The sequence below is a fragment of the Podarcis cretensis genome (genome assembly GCF_951804945.1).
Source record: "Podarcis cretensis genome assembly, chromosome: 10".
NCBI lineage: Eukaryota > Metazoa > Chordata > Lepidosauria > Squamata > Lacertidae > Podarcis > Podarcis cretensis.
The window spans coordinates 41,048,335-41,068,678 of NC_137179.1; the positions used below are offsets into that span (position 1 = coordinate 41,048,335).

The 20,344-nt window shown below is 39.4% G+C and overlaps 1 protein-coding gene across 1 annotated transcript in view; it reads right to left on the reverse strand.

The window, feature by feature from the left end:
- TMTC2 (transmembrane O-mannosyltransferase targeting cadherins 2) overlaps positions 1-20,344 on the reverse strand; it is a 203,526-nt gene that overhangs the window by 139,430 nt on the left and 43,752 nt on the right. The gene's annotated exons all lie outside the window — the stretch shown is intronic.

A 20,344-nucleotide genomic window follows, 5' to 3' on the forward strand; every position in this document is an offset into this window, starting at 1 on the left:
ATGCACATTATTTAAATTTATAGTTTTTTTTTAAAAAGTACTGTATTAGAAAAGCATATGCATGGACACTTTCTTTAGACAAACACAAAAATCTTAACATTTTGTCAGTGTTTCCTTTGAAAAGTTGAACACAGAAATTTTGTGCACATTACCCCAATTTTCTGCATGTCTTCCTTGAGAAACTTGAAACAAAGTTAGTTCTTTGTGCTGAAGTTTGGCATAATAAGGTACCTTGTTACAAGGTACTATAACTCTTAGAAATTAGTCCTTGTGTCTCAGAGGGGTATTTATACACAGGTACATCAAACAGAGGTTACCTAGATGCCTTGAGATTTTTTTACAGATCTTGGATATACAATGGAAGAGGTCATCCTTTGCACCCATCTGTAAGTGTATAGTTCAGAGCCAATTTCTCCTGTTCGGTTAAGTTAGCTCCATTTTTTGCATTATTGTGCCATCTTTGAATTCATTCTTCTGCCTCAAAGATTGAATGCCTTGTTAAACATACGGCACTCCACAAGCAAATCTGCACAAGACAGCATTCATCTCTATTTGCCCCCAACTGCAAGGATCATGCTAATGAACTGATGTATCATTTTTATTGCAACCAAATCAAGGCCCATAACAGGTTCCCATTACTTAAGTTTCCTTCAGCTATGCCCACGGCCATTTGGCTTAGTCTACCTATAAATCACGGCTTAGCTGGATGATGGCACAGTAGTACACCATTGAGGGTAGCATAACCCTCTCTTTATCCCGCTACTGGGATGTATTTCAACCATGAGCTGAATCCAACAAGGAAGATCCACCTCCAACACCTGGACGTATTTGTTTACACAGCATCTTTGCTTGAAGGATGTAGTTGTCTCCTGCATGTGTTCACATAATCCTTCAAAAACCTATTTCAGGTACTGTATAATAATGACCTGACAACTGAAGTTTCATGGTAGTGTTTTTCAAGCTCAGCTAACTAAAGCTTGTTTAATGGGACTTGAAGAAAATATATTATCCGCCTTAATGAGAATTTATGTAAATCACTGGCAGTGGCTTGTGCAGGATACAGTTACCATTAATTATCATTAGCCTTTTTTTGGTTTACTGCCTAATTGTTCCTTTTTCCTAAAACTATTTTCCCTTTATTTTCTATTTTTTCAATTCCCCTCCAAAAAACCAACCTTCCAAAAGTAAGAGGAATTTCACTTGAAACTAAGCCCCTTGATGCAAATTTAAATTGTCAGATGTAAATGAAGTTATTTCAGTTTTCCAGTTTGATATTTTTTATTAACATACACAAGTAAATTAAGAGAGAAGCTGAAAGGCCTATGTGTCTAAGAAAATCAGTTTACAGAAATAGGTATGGAGATGGCTCAAGAAACTATGTCCTGTGCTGTTTTTTTGCTTAAGTTTTATCTTCTATTAAAAATTACAAACCCTGGAGTTTTAATGGTTGAATAGGCTCCTAAGCAGCTGCTTGCCTGATCATCTACTACAAAAGCAAAGTTGTGCATCCCACATCAACCTGTTTTCTTGAAACTCCCTTTGTCTCTTTTTTGCAAAACAGCATCGTGGTGGGGTACAAGTTGCAGGGGGATAAATACACAGTGGCGAGGAGGGGGTGGGTGCTTTTCTTTTGCAACTCCCCCACTCCTTGCTTCCAATCCATCCCCCCCACCCACCCAAGATGGGATAACAGACCAATGTTCCCATTGCAGTTTCCAACAAAAACCCTCCAAAAACACCCAGCAAGACACTTTTTATAAAAGTGGAACAGAATTGTCCCCTTTCTCTCCTCTGCACTTAACTGTGTGCACTGAACAGTAAAATATTTGTGGGCTGCCCACTTCTTTGGACATATTTGCAAGTGCAGACAGTAGAAACTGGATATGTAGTTTGCTTTACACAGAATATTTTAAGGGTATCTTTTGAGGGGAAAGAACAGGAAGCATGATTAACTCTGTGCCTCTGCGTACAAATTCGGGGATAGATGCAGCTTCACCATTTTTCTCTCCATAAAAGCCAGACACAGGGCCACGGGGGGGGGGGGTGGAATAGTTGTACAGAATGCTAGAAGCCTTAAGTCATTGTAGTGCAATAACAGAGAATGAGAGAAATAGGGAAGTACAAGGCTTGTGAAGGGATTACAGGCTGACTCTGAAATATATCCTGACACTAATTTCATAAAATTGCTTGATTTGATTGATGCGTCATTAACGGACTGTAAGGTATCCACCAACTGCAGTAAGATAAACTAAAAAGAATAATTACATCTTCAGTGGGACTCTAGTATTAAGTAATTTTTCCCCCTATTATAAATGGTCATTCTGTATACAACATTCAATACCGTAATAGCGAGGACTGGCTTTCAGCACTGTAATTTAGTAAATTACAGTTTCTGATTCCTAAAATGCAGATGTATTCCTGCTTAAAGTGGCCCTTTTATTTTAGCTTTTCCCACTGCCATCGAGAACATACGATTATAAGGTCCCCACAACAAATCCTACTTTTTGAACCTCCAGTGTTCTATCAGTTTAAAGTATCTAGGATTTTTAAAAAGAAGTTTGCACATTGGACGTGAAATAGCTCTAGAAAGTTTCCAAAAGGAGAAAATCATCCCACAATTCTAAGAACACTGGCTTGCACGTAAATCCCATTCATTCATTATGAAAGTTATTTCCACATCAGTGTATTCATAGTTTTAACCTCAGGGGTTTCCTACATATATAAGGGTATGCTTTGACAGCCGTTTGGTAGTGCAATAAAAGTGTAGTTGTTCCCAACTTCTCTTTCTCGGGGTTTGGTTTCTCTTGTAGCAATGCCATTTTCTTAATAATAGATGTCTTCTATTTGTAGCTGGGAATTTCTTCCCCATTTCCAAACAGCATCCATTGTTATTTCAGTTAAGTAGAGAGAAACGAGACCCCTACTCTTCGAAGAGCTGTGTGATGAGTGTTGCTTTATTAATGCTTTAGACCAGGAATGAGGAGCTGGTGGCCTTCCAGATGTTGCTGGACTACAGCTCCCATCATCCCTGATCACTGCCCATGCTGCCTTAGGCCAATAACATCTGGAGGCTATAGGTCCCCATCCCTGCTTTAGACAAAGAGCATCCTCAGTTCTCCAAGAGTCCCATAATTTCTGGTACTTTTATAGAGGGCTATATATGGCTTTAAAAGCATGGTGCATTTCCAGAATTGTCATTCACATCTATCATCAATTATTTTTAAACTATTTATCTCAACTATTATATGTGGCTGAATATGACATTGCTGGCTTTGAGAAGAGTTACAGGTGACTACAGAATTTTCTGAGGGTTAAAATGTGTCTCAGGCACATAAATTCTTTGATCTTATGGGAACACCATTATTCATAGACCTCTGCATTTAGGTGCTAGGTAAGCACCTATTACATTTCTTACTGAAACTACCAACTCATTCTGAGGATGTCACTTAAAATAGCAACCCCCAGTTACTATTTATGAAGTCTTTGAAATGCTACAGTAGTAGCCTTGAAGTAAATGTTACTTCCACTTCAGGCGGATTCTAGGTTAAGGTCTTTAGAAGTCCCCTCTACACATACACACACACACACACACACACACACACACACAACCTGTGTGTGGAAAAAACAAAGGAAATCTGTCATGTCCCTTCAGTTGAGGTTGCTTACTTTCCTGTCGGAAAGCATTATTTGGAAAATAATTAGGACTGTCAGTTGTAAACTTCCTTCAAGTCAGTCAAATGATGTCATTTCATATATTTAAACAGATGTGGGAATTTCAAAAATCAGGAGCTGGCAAAGGATGGGTGGGAGAGACAGACAGGAAGCAACCAAAGTTGTTATTTTGGAAATCCTTCTGAGAGAAATACAACAGTGACTTCCCCTTATCTCAACCCCCAAAAAGCAGATTTAATGTCAGAAACATAGGGCTACCTTATCTGCGCTTCATGAGGACCTATGAAGTTGCCCAGTACCAAAATAGAGCATATTGTGCAGTTTTGTCTATGTTGACTGGCAATACGGTTTCTTTAGGAAGAAATGGAAGCATTTCCCAGCCCTGCTGTAAATCACTGAGGACTGAACTTGAGGCCTTATGCATGCAGGTACCATACCACAAAGGCACAGCTCTTTTATTATGAACCCTTTGTCTTGGTTACTCTGTAAGAAGGTTTACTTTTTAAATGTATTGTAGGATGCATCAAAATAATTGCACTTCTTGGTTTGAGGGCAATATTGGCAAAGTAGTTAATGTGTTATGATATGTGTTATGATCATTACGTGTTACCAGAGACACTATGAATAAATAATAACTGGGTCACTAAATTGGCCTCTTGTAGATCTGAAAAAAGAGGTGCACTGTTGCATTATACACCTATGACCAAGGAACATCTACAGACAAAGGGACCATCTGGCTTCCATAAAAATTAACAGCACTTGCTGAAACTTGCCAGCACATACATCAAAGCATCCCAAAAATAAATGTTTGTCTTCTCTCTTCCCTTTCCTAAATTACTCCTCTGCTTTCACCTTTTAGAGTTAGCCATGAAGCAGGTTTACATCATCCAGAGTTTAAGAAACCATTTCAAGTTCTACTTGCAAATTAGTTTACAGCACATCAACTTCAGTGGAGACATAATGCTAGGGTTAGCATCAGAAGAAGAAAAAAGAGGATAATCCACAGGGAGGGGGAGGGGGGACTGTGAGTCCACAACTAACTCCCAATATATTGAGAGAGAGAAAATACATTTTACTCTCATGATGTTCTTTTTTACAAAATAAAAAATTCTGTTTTTACTGCTTTTTTTATACCATACAATATCAAACACCTTTTACATGGTTGTAACAGAGATCAAAAGACAGAGATTCAGATGAATTCAAATACCAAGCCACTTCGGACAAATTCGGAGACAAATTCTGCTGTAAAGGACTAACAACTTCTGCATTTTTTCAAAAAGGAACTTAGCAAATCTAGATGAACAGTTTCTTACTTTTCTTTAAATATCATCCTAATTCTAAGGGTTTTGAACAACACTGAGGAAGCCTCTGGGCTAATACAAAATCAGTTTTCAGTAAGGAACAAAACATTGTTTTTGAAATCACCTAAGGTGAGCTTGTTTCTTTAAGGCAAATCTATTTTCAAAATTATATTATACACAGAAGATGTAATATTTCTTCAATATGTCCCCTTCAAGGGGTTAATTAATTAATATAGAAAATAAACAGAAAACATGATTTTGCATTTCTTAATGCATTCTTTGGTTAGACTTCTGTTATGTAAAATAGTACAAAACTTAGTAAAAAGCCATTAAGATAAGTGTGTTCAAATGTGATTTTAAAAATCACAGTGCTGGGCATGGCATCCACTCTTGACCAGCAACTGAAAAACAATCAAGCATGGATAAGTCTTCTCTTTCTGTGAATTGGTTGGTGCACTGTTCTGTGCTCAGAATCGCTAAAACATTTTCACACACTTTGCACACTTTTAAAAACATGTTGGGCACTTAAAACACTCAGAAAAGGAAAGACAAAGCTTTTCTTTAAGCAGATGTAGATTGTTGTATAATTGAAGGCATTTTGCAACTAAGGATAATTCTCTCAGCTCATCAGCTTTTTAGCATTGAGATAGAATCCACATAATAAAGCCCACAGCTCCCAATTAAAAAGGAAAATATGAGGGGTTTTTACTATTCCTGGTGTGTAGTTTCATGTGCACTCAAATTTCATCAGTAAAAGCACCTGGGCCTCAGTGTGAATGTCATGACATCCAAATTCATGCATGATTTACTTCCTCAGCTAAAGCACTTTCTGTCCAACAAATAATTGGCATACAACATTGACATGGGTGTAAGTAATTTGAAACCTGTTCATGTATAGCAGCTTGCAAACCAAAGTCCATTTTCATCATATCCTTCCCTACTTTTCTGAGATTTAAAAGAAGGAAAACGCAACTCCCACAGAAACTCTCTTCTCCATCTTTTAAAATATAACAAAGCAGTGTTTTATTATTACAGCAGAACTTGTTATACACATCATTTGAAAGGTTTCTGTATTTCTGTAGTCAAGAACTAGTTTTAGTTAACTACCTAGATGTCTCCCCTGCCCAATCAACTAAGCACACAACATTATTATTCTATTCTGAATCCACTCAGTCCAATATTATATGTTGATATCTAGGAAATTGTAATGGCGATGAAGGAAGCCCATCAAAGCTAAAAGGAAAGGGCACTAAGAAAACCTTACTTTTCAAGACCACCAGTGTAGTCTTTTGGTTGGGACCTGATTTCAAAAAGGCACACACTGGTAAACAGTGCCCTAATTAGCATTCCATGTGTGAACAAAGAAACAAGGGTCAGTAGATCCAGGATAGGGTCAAGTTATCAAAACGCTATGGGACAATACAGAGCCTCTCTCTAAAAGAAGTGGCTCATCCCATGAAACCACACTAAGGTCCCTTAACCTTTTTCTCCCTCCTTCTCCCCCATTCTCATTTCTAAGAGGAAGAAAAACAAATCACTTCAATGCAGTGCTATTACTAATTGGTAATTATTCTGCTATGAAGACAGCAAGGAAAAAAGGGCAAGCTCCACTCACAGGCTGCCCAACAAAAAAAATTAAAAGGACACAATTAGCATACCTAGTTAGGTTGGGCTTCCTTGCTTTCAACGAAAAGCATGCAAACACGGTCTTACTTTGAATATTGATTATATTGATTCCTGAATTATGCACATCAGAAAGTATCTATACAAGAAAAAAAAATCATTTGAAAAACAAATGCAAGTTTTCATGGTGAACAAAACAGCTACAAAATAGTGTTGCATGTACCCCAGTTATCTGAACCGTGAGAATTTCCTGGGGTGTAGCACTAACTAGGATTTGTGTAAGGTTACAGGAAGCTTGTGACATTTTTGAATTGTTGCGTTTATTTAGAAATATGCAGGTTGAGCAAAGATGGAGGTTCACTCCAACTGACGCCTACCCAACATTTTCTGCTCCCAAATCAGATATTCTAGCATCTCTAAGTTGCTTCTAGAACTCCAAAGGGTTTCCAACCCCTGACTCTATCACTCTAACTGCTCTTTACATTCAAGCAGGTGATCCGGATGACTTCTTAAAACCATTTAATGGGCAGTTAGCAATCACAAGAAATAGAGGTGGTTTGACCTCTCCTCCATTCCTGGAATCAATAATCACAGATAATGATGTGAAGTGAAAATTCTCTAGAAAATTCTCTGGAGAATATTGTCCACGAACTGTAAATTCTAATGTAAGAACCAATTTTACAACCCACATTTAAAAAAATCTAGTAAATAATAAGTCAAGCTGTGATATTGCCAGGGGTTTTTTGATCCAGTTACATTACTGAGCATTGTGTCATTCACCATTGGCAGTTCTGAAATGTGAGCTACAGAAAACATTTTTTTTTTTTTTTTAGTTTTAAATGTGCTATTCATTTAATTTGATGAACATTTGAATTCATATGTATTTCAACTATATGTAGTAGCCTTTTTTCTATTTTGGTGTGACCTTATTCTTAGCAATTCTATACCCTTGGCCAGTGTGATATTTATTTATTTTTTTTACAGAAAGTAGCTTTAATGCTTTATACACTGAAAGTACCTAGGCCTATACAATTATGTGTAACAGCATGTGAGGTGGCCTTGATTTAAACAGTTGACATTTCTAGAGTTTTATTTAGCGCCAGTAACCGGTTTTTGCAGTGCCATTCAATGGTACAAGGTGCCATTTTCCAGAGACTGACATATAGAAATATATATAATGATAATATATTTAATGTTGATGGCTTATTTTTTATATGTATGCATAGAGGTTTGTTTATCAAGCTGTGTTTTAGTCACCAAAACAGTTATTAAGTGTTAGAGCTATTAGAAGCACAAGATAGTCTATTACTGAATTTACTTGTATCAAATCTTAACATGCCAATTGTATTTTTTGACTTGTCCTATAACATGTGCATGTTCTAATGGAAGAATAAAATATGATTTAACTACTGAGTTTCCTTATACCAAAGCTTAACATGACAAATACTGGTGCCATCACCTTAGAATGGTTTAACTTTAACTATAAAACATGGTTTACTTTTTAATTTGATACTTGCAAGTGACAAGTAGGCTTGTGCTTATATATTTTCACTGTGGTTCCTTTGCTAAACAAGTTTAAATGAAAATTCTCTAATATTTTCATTAATCGTGAATATTCACCAAAAGATTATTCTCGAGAATTTAACATCACTAATAACAGAGTCATAAAGGCTTATCCAGGTCAACTTCAATTCTGCAAACACTAGGTCAGATCCTCCAAGTGTCCCTATTTTCCAGGGACAGTCCTAGTCCCAGATTTACAGAAACTGTCCTTGTTTCTGATTTGATCCTGGAATGTCCCACTTTTCCTTAGCACATCCCTATTTTTATAAAAGAAATGTTGGAGGATATGGCAGGATGTCCCTATTTTCATTCAATAAATATTGGAAGGTATGGAGTTATGTGACCCCCGAGCCAAGGAGATAGAACCTTTAGAAGACATCTGAATTATCATTATCATTTTATTTGTAGGCCACCCAGTCACTCTGGGCAGCTCCTAAAAGAATATTAAAAACATGATTGAAACATTTCTCTTCTGTTGTGTTTTTTTAAAAAAGAAAGCCTCAAACTGGCTTATAAAAATACAAAAAATAAAAACTATCAACAGGAAATACAAAAACGTTTTTTACTATAAAAGTTGAGATGAGCACTAATAAAACAGATAAGGATTTTTAAAATCATTGTTAGGCTGAAAGATTGTTAGGCTGCTGCCACAAATATCTTAGGGAAAGGAATTCCATAGACAAAGCTCTGTCATTGGTCTCCAAGCATCTCACCTCAAAGCACTCTGAGCACTCAGACAAGCCTCCAGTCATGCAATTCAAAAGGTACTATAAAATTCCCTTTTACAACAACAAGGAACAATGAATCTGAGATGACACCTTCGCAGTGGGGGGAAAACCTGTGCTTGTCTGATGACATTTGTCTGCACTAATTCATTCAAAACTGCAAGGATTAGGTGGCCCTAGTTATTCACTGAGGCACAAAAATCGTAAAGCCAAATACCTGCTACTATTTCTTTTGTTAAATCACTTTAAGAAATGCTAGATAAATATTGCACACTTCTTAACTGCAGATAGTTCACCATGATCCATAAACTCTAATGTACACAAAGGGACTACAATGTTTTCTGGAACAATGAGCAAACAAGAGCTCCTCCATTCTTCTTACTGTTGGAGAATGCTTCATGTTTGCAATGGAGAATTTACAATCTCTCTCTATCTATCTATCTCTCTCTCTCTCTCTCTCTCACACACACACACACACACCCCAAAGAACATAAATCAAGCCCCCTTTATGCGCTGAAGTCCTGCTCAACCGGAACATTGCTAAAGAAAACAACAGCGGTATAAAATACAGTGGCTTCCTATTAGCATCTTATGTGTTCCTTAAATAATGTTTTCCAAGTTTTTATTTCTAATTCAGGCTATTTCAGGATGGGTAACAATAAAATGTAATAAAACACATTCAGCTTCAATAAAATCACAGCTACATTAAATAATTAAGTTTGCATCATAAAAGGCAGTTTTGTGCTTTCAGCTGTTGCAAGGTAGGGGTACATTTCCTTAAAAGGGTTTCATGTAGCACCCAAGTCAACATACCATTGTCTTTGGAGGGGAGGATCAAACTCTCATGTTCACCATCTATACGGTTAAAACAAATTGCTGAGTTGGAGAGTGCACCCTTTGTGCTCAGAGGCAACATAAAGCAGCAAGGTGCCTATGATATAAGGCCTGTCCTTTGTACCACTGTAAACATGCTGCCATAGTGACAACAGAAAAATGTAAAGATTTAGCAAAGTCTTGAATGCATTGAGATCAGCTTCAGCTTGCTAAGAAGTGTTTTTTGTATCATTCAGGGTTTAGGTTTATTAGCTATCAACCAGCTATTATAAACATTAACTGATTTATAAGAGGTCAATGGCTTGGGTCCTCTGATAAGCTAAGTTAAGGAAATTAAAGGAAGGAGAGTTGCCTGCTCACTCTTTCACCTGCAACTGAGAGTCCCAAAAAGCCTTTTCAGGATGATGCAGAGCCCCGCCTAAATCATTCAGAGGGACTGCTGGAGAAGAGAGAGAATTATCTAAAATGGCTTGGAGTTAAAGTAAGGAAATTCACAAAAGGAAAAAGTTATCAGTGCCTCGTGTTCCACCCAACATTGTATGGGAGGGTCCTCAAACATTCCAGAGAGCCTTTGGGGTGGGAGGCTTCATTGGGGAAATGGGGGTAGGAAACCTTACTTCTATGGATTTTGTTAAATTATGTAGAAGCCATACTGAAGTCTACACAAGCCAGCTTACTAACAGTTAACAAAGTCCTCATTTGATACCACAACTATAATACTCCCACTTTCAAATTTAGTCACAGAAAAGCAAGAATGCCACTGAACTACAGAATTAGTACAGTTACAGAGATACCCCCGTGTGGACATCCTGTGGGGCTGGGATACATCAGACAAACTGTCTGTGGACAAAGGCCGGCTCCCTCGGCCTGAAGAGAGATGAGCACCTCACCCCGTAGTCTCCTTTGACTGGATTTAACCATCCAGGGGTCCTTTATCTTTACCCCTATGTGAGCAATTAACCTGAAATTCTATAAGTATTCGACTCCACCACACACAGACAGACACACCAATTGCACCAAGTGAAATATTTCTTGTCTGATTTTTTTTCCAGGTCAAAAAGAACCCAACATCTACATAGTGGGTCACGCAGCAAGTTAAAATTGATATCTAATACAGAGTAGTGTTACGGTAGTGGCATACATTTAGCAATTCTAAGCACCCGGATTCATTCTCCAGGGCAGTTGGTTTGGATCAGCCTCTGGTTGAAGTTTAAACAAATTTGTTGGCCTCTGTTCAGACTCTATAAAATAAAGTGTTCCACACCACAAAACCACAAAATGGTTCTGCAAAATCTACCAACGTACAAGAGACTAGCAAGTCAGAGTCAAGTGAATGATAAATATCCAACTGCCAACACTCAAATGGAGCAGCAGGGATCTATCGTGTGTGTTTTGAAATGCATTGTAAGTACAGACTTAAAAATCAACATAGACTTTGGGAATCAAACAAAACATTATTTTCTAGCTCTCTTCTGCTTTACTTTCTTTCTCTTCAGCAATACCTTCCAAAACCACCACCCCTCCATTTACATCTCTCAAGAAGCTGGCTTGCCACCACCCCTCCATTTACATCTCTCAAGAAGCTGGCTTGCAGAACAGGGGAGTCAGTTTAATTGCTGTTTATTGCTGCAGTTAGTCTCATTGTGTAAGTATGCACTTTGTGCAATAGACTAATATTGACTGCAGTAGTTTTTTTTAAAAAACGCATTTTTAAAAAATTATTTTACCATGTCTGTTTTGCTGGCAGTATATTACTTTGTGCAAAGCTTCATGAGCCTAAAAGGTTTATTGCTTCCTAGGCGAACAGAAGTTAAAGTCACAGTTGGACTTTTAATGGTGCATTTTATTAACAGTCGAATAATAAATTACCCGGAGCCACTTAAAAAAAAAAATTAGATTCACATACATATGGAGAAAGAGAACTTTGAAGCTTTGGTCAAAACTCTCTGAAAATGTCAAATCAAGTTTGGGATTCCCATGGATGAAACTGTAATTGAGGTTTCCCAGGTAGAAACTAACACTCTTTTATCCTCCCGCCCCCTGTATACTGTAGTTGAGAAATCTGCAATAGAAATAATTTTAATAATATTTCTGAAAGAAATACTAACACAGTGTATCAATTTGACATCATAAACCAAGTTATATTAAAAATGAGCTCAAAATTTATTTCAGCCCATCTCTTGACATATAAGCATTTTAGAGCATCTTAACAATATTTATAGGACTGAACATATACAGGAAACAGACTACACTCACATAGTGAGTCAATAATTACCCGTCAACCCCAACCCAAGAGAAAACCAGGAAAGGTGGAGAAATGCTCTACCACTGAGCCACAGTCTATGTCTTGCGGGCAGAAGGGCTCCAGATTTAAGCTCCAAAGAAGTTTAAACCCCTTTCCGAAACCCTGGAGAGCCACTGCCAGCAAAACTGAGCAAGATGGATCTATGATCTGACTCAGTATAAGGAAACTCCCTTTATTCCTAAAGCTAGTTTGTGAAACAGTTGTTCCTAGAAACATATTTTTCCCCACTCTATAGCTTTTAAAACCAGTCACTTCATAATTAGATTTTATCAGTTTTGTTTCATCATCACTTGAACCATGAAAACAACATGAAAGTATCCCTCCAAATGGATGCTCACAAGAGTTGAAATGGACCATAGCGAAGGGGAAGGAAATGGATGGAAGAGTTTGCTTGTTGAAACAGGAACAACACTAAAGAGATTGTTAGTCCCCATCACATTCTTAGATTTTCCAGGTTACACGATCTACTGTACCCATAGCTGAGGTAGCTCCACAATGCCAATGGGCTTGATGATATAAAAACTAAGAGTCTGCAAGGTTTAGAGTGGGCTAATGGCACACAGAAAAGACTGTTTAATTAGTATTTGTTCAAGACTGTTAGCAATGACTTGCTTAGACCAAGGAACTCTACTGGAGCCAGACATTTTATGGGACTTATCTTGATCAAGCACCCTCTGGCCATCTCCCTTGGTAATATAGACTATGGTGTTTCCACAGGCATTATCCTCAGTTTAAGATCCCAGACGGCAACTAAAGAGGCATGGGCATTGTTGTTACTGTCTCTCCTAAGGCTAATTCAGCAGTGAAAAGATAATTAAAATATAGGAGATTATGGGCTGTATCCAACTAAGTCATACTCAGAGTAGGCCTACTCAAATCAAATCCGATGGAGAAGATCTTTTTCATCTTTTAATGCTTGCAACAGCTGTATGTATATTCATTTCAAATCAGAAGTAGTCAAAGTTGAAGGTACTTTGAAATAGCATAGAATCAGCTCTGCTTGCTATCCTCAGTTACTGAGCCTGGTTCACATGCAAGGCTGTTTCAAAGTCTACAGGAAGTGGCTCTGTAGAGAGAGATGCATATAGCTAAGGGCTGTTTGGATCAACTACATTATATTCTTTTCTTTTTACCAAGGGGGGAGTAGTTTCAGAATGTGTAACATTGACCCACATGAGCTTTAATTTGGAGGGAAAAAATACAGTATCTGAAAGAACCCATAGAATAAAATAGTGGCATGTGAGATTTATGAAAATCATTAAATTTGGTTAAATAGATTCTACAGTTCCAGCTACTATCAGGAACAGAATACAAATACAAGGCTGACTGTCAGTGGAATCTCAATCTGCGATGCAGAGACAGAAGCCAAAGTAGAGCTGTCACCATCCTTGAGGTTTGCTTAGAGCAGTCTTTGCTGACCTGGTGCTCTCAAGATATTTGAGGCAGTAAATCCCACTAGCCCCAACTAGCATGGTCATAAGGTCCATATAGTTAAAGCTATGGTTTTCCCAGTAGTGATGTATGGAAATGAGAGCTGGACCGTAAAGAAGGCTGATCGCCAAAGAATTGATGCTTTTGAATTATGGTGCTCGAGGAGACTCTTGAGAGTCCCATGGACTGCAAGAAGATCAAACGTATCCATTCTTAAGGAAATCAGCCCTGAGTGCTCACTGGAAGGACAGATCCTGAAGCTGAGGCTCTAATGCTTTGGCCACTTTATGCGAAGAGAAGACTCCCTGGAAGACCCTGAAGTTGGGAAAGATTGAGGGCACAAGGAGAAGGGGACGACAGAAGACGAGATGGTTGGACAGTGTTCTCAAAGCTACCAGCATGAGTTTGACCAAACTGTGGGAGGCAGTGGAAGACAGGAGTGCCTGGTGTGCTCTGGTCCATGGGGTCATGAAGAGTCGGACACGACTAAAAACAACAGCATGGTCATGCTGGCTGGGCCTGATGGGAATTGTAGTCCAAAACATTTGGATGGCACAAATTAGGAAGCAGGTGGCTTACAGTTAGCTCAAGCTATGCATCTTGATGTAACCATTCTGACCAGGGTAACAATGTACATCTAGTGGCTACAAGAGGAAATTTTGCCACGTTGTTACACAAGGACAAAAAGAAAATTAAAAAAAACTGTTTCAGAAATAATTTTCCTCCCTAAGATGCAAAGAGGCAAAGATGCCTCCCCTCCCCGCCTTCTCAGATCACACTCGATTTCAACAGCCATTTTCCTTCAGGGTGCTTGGCCACAATGTGCCAAGAGTTTTCAGGGGGTAGAGGAAATTTAACATGTACCCTAATTTTGGCACTATAGTTACCCTATAATTCTTCCAAATGAAAGTGCCATGAGAACTCTGATTGTACGATAGCTGCCATCTTATAATTGCTTACTGGCGAGAGGCGTAGGATAACAAAATCTCCTTCTTTCTTATAACCTCTTGAAGGCTGAAAGAGGATCTTTCTTTCTCTCTCTCTCTCTCTCTCTCTCTCTCTCTCCTCCTTATTCAAGGACTAGAAAGCCCAGCAGATTCCAGCATCAGAATTGGTACCACTTGATGCCAGCTGCCTTTTCCTGCCCATTTCATGCCACAAAAAGCACACAGCTCTGAACAAGCAAATTCAGCAAGCTCATCAATGCCAGCATTTTGTTACTGTTAATAAATGGACATGTGAAGAAAGACTGGGGCTAGTAATTTTCCCAGCTGTTAATGAAAGCACTAGAAGTCACTCAGAATAACTAAGAATAAGAACATTCTGTGCATGACACATCCTTTTCCTTACGAGTGTTAGTAGACAGTACATATCAACAGGTCTCACACCTCTGCAATCTTTCCCATAGAAACTCTCAACAGGAGGAAGGTAACAAGGACAATCCCATTTCACATTTTAGAGGGCTGCTGTTAAAAGTGAAATACATTCCTGCGGACTTTATTTCGTCAAAGAAGGTTTTTTTTAAAAAAAATATCTCTCAACTGTGTACTGATTGGCCTTCATCATACCCTTTTCTATTACTGAACTCTTTTTTAAAATGCAGTACACAAACACCTCATTATAGCATGCAAATTCTCTCCTTGCCAACCTCATTAGAGATGGTGCACTGTATTAAAATAAAGCTCTTCTCCCTGCTTCCTAAATGAAGAGGATTAAAATAATCCAACAAAGAAAGGGAACAGCATTAGAACTAGAGACTGAACCATCTAGAATCACTTTTGCCATACATCAAACTAAGACCACATTTTGCCACGCTACGAACACTTCTTAATAAGACTGTTTTGCAAATCAAAGATAGGCAGAAATATTCTAAGTCTATTTTACCTCTTAATGTTCCCACAGTCAAACTAAATGCCTAAGGTTTTTTAGCATTAAAAATGAAGTGGTATCAAGAATATACAACCAGTTATTCCTCAATTTTGAAAGTACTGATTAGAGAGCTACCTATTGTGCAGATGACACTCTTATCTGACTTCATAGATCAGATGAGTGGAAAATAATCAATTGTGCATGACAGGAATTGTTGCCATATGACAGCACTTTTAAGCAAAGTTTACCTACCTATTCTGTTCTGCTCCTTTCAGAATCTAAGAGGCATATGCACAGCAAACCTGAAGATAACATTATGAGAGACATATATCATTTATTATTCTATTATCACATTCCTATCCCAACTTTTCTCCAAGGAGCTCAATGCAGTGTATCCACTTCTCCTACTTTCCCACTTTATCCTCACAACAAACCTGTGAGGTAGGTGAGGATGAGAGGTAATGAGAGACTGTGACTGACCCCAGGTTGCCCAGTGGACTTTATGTAATGGACAGGGATGGGGACAGTGGACTGGGATGTGAACCCTGGTTTCCCAGATCCAGCACTCTAACCACTATGTGACACTGTTGAATGTATGAGCAGGCGAATGAACACCAAAAGGCTCCATGCCTACATAAATTTAAAATTGGGAAACTGGCATCATTGTTGTTGTTTAGTCATTTAGTTGTGTCCGACTCTTCATGACCCCATGGACCAGAGCACGCCAGGCACTCCTGTCTTTCACTGCCTCCTGCAGTTTGGTCAAACTCATGCTGGTAGCTTCAAGATCACTGTCCAACCATCTCGTCCTCTGTCGTCCCTTTCTCCTTGTGCCCTCCATCTTTCCCAACATCAGGGTCTTTTCCAGAGAGTCTTCTCTTCTCAGGATGTGGCCAAAGTATTGTAGCCTCAGCTTCAGGATCTGTCCAATCAATTGCTAAAACTAGATATGTATACATATCTTTTAACTATTGCATCCTCATTGCAAAGTAAGACACCCCCACTTTAAATAGGTTGTTCAGGTTTTTTCTGAACAAGCAGAGTCACAGACTTGAATCTTCACTAAGGTATCCTACAGCAGGCTTCCTCAACCTCGGCCCTCCAGATGTTTTGAGACTACAATCCCCATCATCCCTGACCACTGGTCCTGCTAGCTAGGGATCATGGGAGTTGTAGGCCAAAAACATCTGGAGGGCCGAGGTTGAGGAAGCCTGTCCGACAGTCATGCAGCAACATGAGAAGCTGCCTCAGAGAACTACAATTCCCAGTGCCCTTACCAAACTACAGCACCCATAATTATTTGGAGGGAGTCCTGTGCTTTAAATGCACATCAGGTGTGCTTTATATGTATGCCATGGCTCTGCCCTTATCCCGAGTCAGACAACTGCTCCATCTAGCTCAGTACTGTCTATTCAGACTGACAGTAGCTCTCCAGAGTTTTAGGCAGGGAATATTTCCCAGCTCTACCTGGAGGTGCCGGGATTTGAGCCTGCGAGTTTCTGCATACAAAGCAGATGCTCCACCACTGAGCTACAGCCCTTCCCAAATGATTGATTACTGGAGGACCATGGATTAATAGCAACGTCAAAAGCATCCCTGAGCTGCTCCAGGAAAACAGCCAACAGACTGCGCTGCTATTTTCCCACCACTCTTTTCAAACAAGGTATTCTGGAATTCTGTAGGAGTGCTAGTGGCCTCTCTGGATTCTAAGGCATAGAAATCAGAGTACAAAACATCTGCAGTGGAACTGTTATGTAGGCTGTAAGCATAGCTAAGGAGCATGGCTTTTCTTCAAAGTGTGAGTGTGGATAAATCTGTTCTTTGCATGCTTGGCATTAGGGCTTGGCAGTATTGATATACAGTCTTACCTTGGGCTATAGACGCTTCAGGTTACGTGTTTTTTTGGGGGGGGTATGGACCCGCCAAAACCCGGAAGTACCGGAACGGGTTACTTCCAGGTTTCGGGGGTCGCACATGCGCAGAAACACTAAAATTGTGCCTTGTGCATGCACAGAAGTGCTGAATCGCAACCCGTGCATGCGCAGACGCGCAGCTGCGGATTGCGAATGCTGCAGGTTGCGAACTTGCATCCCGCACTGATCATGTTTGCAACCCGAGCGTCCACTGTATTGTCCAAAGCTGGTTTGAAGTCCATATTGTGATACCGGAGAGAGGAAAGGGAGGGAAGTTCTGTTTTGTTGCATAAGTGGAAATTCTTGCACTAACAGAACTCCTTCATTGGATGACACTCCTATAATTAGTACATGCAAGCTCAGTTTGCAAGTTAAACACAATACGCATGTCTGACGCTGCTTGGAAGGCTTTTTCTGCATCACAGGTGGTTCACATGGCACACTTAGCATGTGGGACTCACTGGTCTTCTGCAATGCATGGAGAGCCCCCATCACAGTTTCCAACAATGGCAACTGAGGATGGTGTGAAGAGCTGGTCTCTGTTGCTCCAGGTGGAGAGCATGTTTCATGAGTTACGGGCACAGCATGCAGCAGCTGCCACTTGGATACTTTCAGCGTGGCTTTTGTTATGCCCTCACAGTGACATGGAGCACGCAAAAAACCCAGCAGTGCCCAGCCGCTATCTAGAGGCACGTCCCGGTTTCCCTTACCCTAAGCATTCAATCAAAACAAAGCAGAAACCTCTCTTTGAAAGTTTGGGACAGACACGTGGGCATTTCACATCAATTATGAATCCTCTTCAGAGCCAAGCCAAACCAAAGGCCACCTTTAAAATTATGCACATGATCACCCCCTCATTTCTGTTCACACCACAGAAGCAGGAAGCAGTGCTAGGCTTTCTGCTGCATTTAGAAGTGGTTAAGCTTCAATTCTTCACTAGTGACAAGACAAAATAATATGCCCCCACCAAGACTATTTGAGGTTTCGCGTAGTGTGTGCCAAACATCCAGTTTGTAGCTGCATCTGAAAACCCCAGAAAAGCCCTGAGAGAGAGAAGCTAAGCCAAGTCTCTTTACACCAAAGCAAACAAAAGGCCAACTAAGCCAAAACATTATAGAAGATTAACTTCTAGTTTTATTGTTACTGAATCACATCACCCTCAGCCCATAACACTATTATTGCTATTTTACCAAGGTGGCATTGAAATATAGGAAACTTCTTTTCTAGCTTTAGTCTATTAATCGCTAATTCTTATCACTGAAGCTGGGTAAAAAAAAGAGAGAGTTACATGCAATTCCTCCAACGAACCTATTCAGACTATACATCTTATCGTATCTCTTGCCAAAAATTAACCCCCAAAAATGTACTTTTATAGAAAAGGAAACAAGAGAAGATTTGTCTCTGGCCTCCTGATACTGAAAGAACAGCTGTGAAATGCTAATTGTTTAAAGTCCAACACACAGCTTCTATTACAGTCAGTGGAAAAGAGCATTAGATAATGTGAACTCCATACAAACTAGTGTAGATAATGGGAAACTGTTTACAGTTATGAAATTTTTCCAGTGGTCCAACGTTAAAGACTTCATTTAGTTTTTGTATCAGTTCTTTTACCAGCTATTAGTGCTCATAAGGTTTAAACAAAAGTGCTCTAGGAGCAAGGCGAAGCTGCAAAGAGCAAACTTAAAACAGAGGAACAACTTTACCAAAAGCTTACTAGAATTACAAACAGCTTAAAATAGTATCAGCACATAACCACAGAGTAGTTTAAAGTAGATCTGCAGTTGATCCATAATGTGCAGTCTTAAACCCTTTCATTCAGAAGTCGTTCTGAGTTCAAATAGAACTCGGCACACAGTAAGGCTGTGTGTATCCACTATACCTTTAAAGCACATTCGAAGCACACTCTTTCCCTAAAAGAATTCTGGGTACTGCAGTTAAAGGTTACTTGGAATTGTAACTCTGCGAGAGGTGAACTACAGTGCCCAGAATTCTTTGCAGGAAAGAAGGTGTATTGAATGTGTTTTAGAGTTACAGTGTGTATAAATGTGTTAAAACATCTTGAAACAAAATACTGGGAAGTTCCAATAGCACCATGTATTCAGCAAATCCAGAAACAATTTTCACAGGAAGAAGCTACGGGACAAAAACTGGAGAATGTCTAGAAAGAGCAACAGTCCTAAGGAACTGATGCAAATGCAAAGGGGGTGGCTTAATTTATTTCATTTAAAAATATTTATACACCACTTTTCTGGGCAAAACAGCTTACAATAAAAACTAAAAATATAAAAACATCACTGTGAATAAAAGCAGAGACTTTAAATAAAACCCAATTTCTAAAATCCCTTCTCCTCCCCCACAAATTTGGCCTGTTCTTCCCCTCAAAACATAGTATGTAATAAAATAAACTATTTAAAGCAAAGGAACCATATATAATGCAATTATATTTCTTTGCAAACCAACTAGTTTTACAAGCTTTTGTTTCCAGTTTCCAGGATTTCACATCTCTAGACACTCCACTCTATTTTTTCATAACATCTAGATCAAGCCAGACCGGGCCAGGCAGGACGTAGCCTGGACGCAACAGGAATTGATAAGGGAAAATAAGTTGAGCTTGAATCCTGGCAAGATGGAGACACTGTGGGTGTCTGAGAAATTGGTCTGTTTCCTGTCCTGGGCGAAGTAGGTATGGAGTCTGGGGTTGCTTCTGGACGCAGCTCTGTCACTGGAGGATGTGGTAGCCTTGGTGTCTAGAAGCACCGTTGTACCAGCTGCCAGTGGTGAGAGAGCTATAGCTTTTATGGGAGTAGGAGAGCATGGCTACAGAAGTTCAGACACCGGTGACTTCCAGGTTCGATCACTGCAATGTGCTCTGTGTGGGGCTTCCTTTGAGCTTGAACCAGAAGCAGGAATGAGGTTCTGTCAGCATATAACACTTTGGCTCAGATATGTCCACTGGTTGCCTATTTGCTACTGAGCCAAGTACAAGTTGTTGCTATTAATATATCAAGCCATTTAAAGCTTGGGACCAGTTTAGTTGTGGGATTGCCACAAGCACTTCAATCTGTAGAACTGGTACTCTTCAGGTGTCACACAGTACTCATTCGGCAC